We start from the raw sequence: 421 nt of genomic DNA, 5'->3' as shown, positions 1-421 counted from the left end.
TTCCATGACCGTTTTGCATAAATGTGGCTGAATTTCGATGAGGCTCATTTTCATCTTGATGGCTTGGATAATTGACAAAGTTGTCACATTTGGGGTTCAGAAAATCCACAAGTGATTGTTGAGAAACAAATGAATCCACAACGTGTCATTGTTTGGTGCGGATTTTGGGCTGGAGGCATCATCGGACCATTCTTCTTTGAAAATGCGGCTGCTCAGGCAATAACAGTTAATGGTGCTCGCTATTGTGACATGATAATCCAGGTTTTTTTGCCTAAATTAGAGATCATTTACCTGATATTCTATTCAATACATAACCCTATACTATATACTTTATGAATCAATAAAAAATTTACAATTTTTAATTATACGCCTGTGTTTTCTATCAAAATTACTTCTTGCGTGAATTTTGGGACACCCTTTA

This window comes from Myotis brandtii, unplaced genomic scaffold (genome assembly GCF_000412655.1).
Source record: "Myotis brandtii unplaced genomic scaffold, ASM41265v1 scaffold962, whole genome shotgun sequence".
In the NCBI taxonomy this organism is placed as follows: Eukaryota; Metazoa; Chordata; class Mammalia; order Chiroptera; family Vespertilionidae; genus Myotis; species Myotis brandtii.
This window is presented reverse-complemented; position numbering follows the sequence as displayed.